The sequence below is a fragment of the Pteropus vampyrus genome, unplaced genomic scaffold (assembly GCF_000151845.1).
Source record: "Pteropus vampyrus isolate Shadow unplaced genomic scaffold, Pvam_2.0 Scaffold94, whole genome shotgun sequence".
Lineage (NCBI taxonomy): Eukaryota > Metazoa > Chordata > Mammalia > Chiroptera > Pteropodidae > Pteropus > Pteropus vampyrus.
Genome location: NW_011888875.1, coordinates 937,561 through 938,203, shown reverse-complemented (window position 1 = coordinate 938,203; position 643 = coordinate 937,561).

Genomic DNA, 643 nt, shown 5'->3' with positions numbered 1-643 from the left:
TGTGAATTGACTTAAAAAATTCTCTCACTTGTATATGTGTTAAGTATACTGCTGAGAAAATGTCAAATCAATGTAATCACACTTCATGTTTAGAAAACATTTCAACTTATGAGTAAGATTGTTCCACACAGAGACTTAATTTTAAATATAAGCGTTCGTATCTTTTAAGGGATAATTTTGTCTGTGGCATCTTTGCAAGTGGTATAGATTAGTTTAAATATCCTCTTCGTTTTGTGAGAAAAAGTCAAGTTTTACTCCTAGGTTTTTCTTTAGGCATCAGGTTTCCCATGTGATAGAAGGAGTAGTTTTGCCGTGAACCAAGACCTAATGCAGTGTTCTACCTTGTGATTCTCAATTTTGGGTGGTTAACACATCCCATCAGGTGCCAACACTGATATGGGTTGCATGGATCTGTGGGTTATGAAACACAAGCCAAGTACTTCTCATTTCAGGGCTGTGCAAAAACTCCTCCACTACCTATGATGTCTAAAGCACAGGCAAGTCCACAAACACAAATTCTGTATACCATGTACTCTAACTACACTTCCCGAGCACCAGAAATTAATGAAAATATCTACCAACTTGGAAATTTCTATGTGGCTTCTGTACTTAATAAATATCATTTAAAAGAGAAATTAAATCT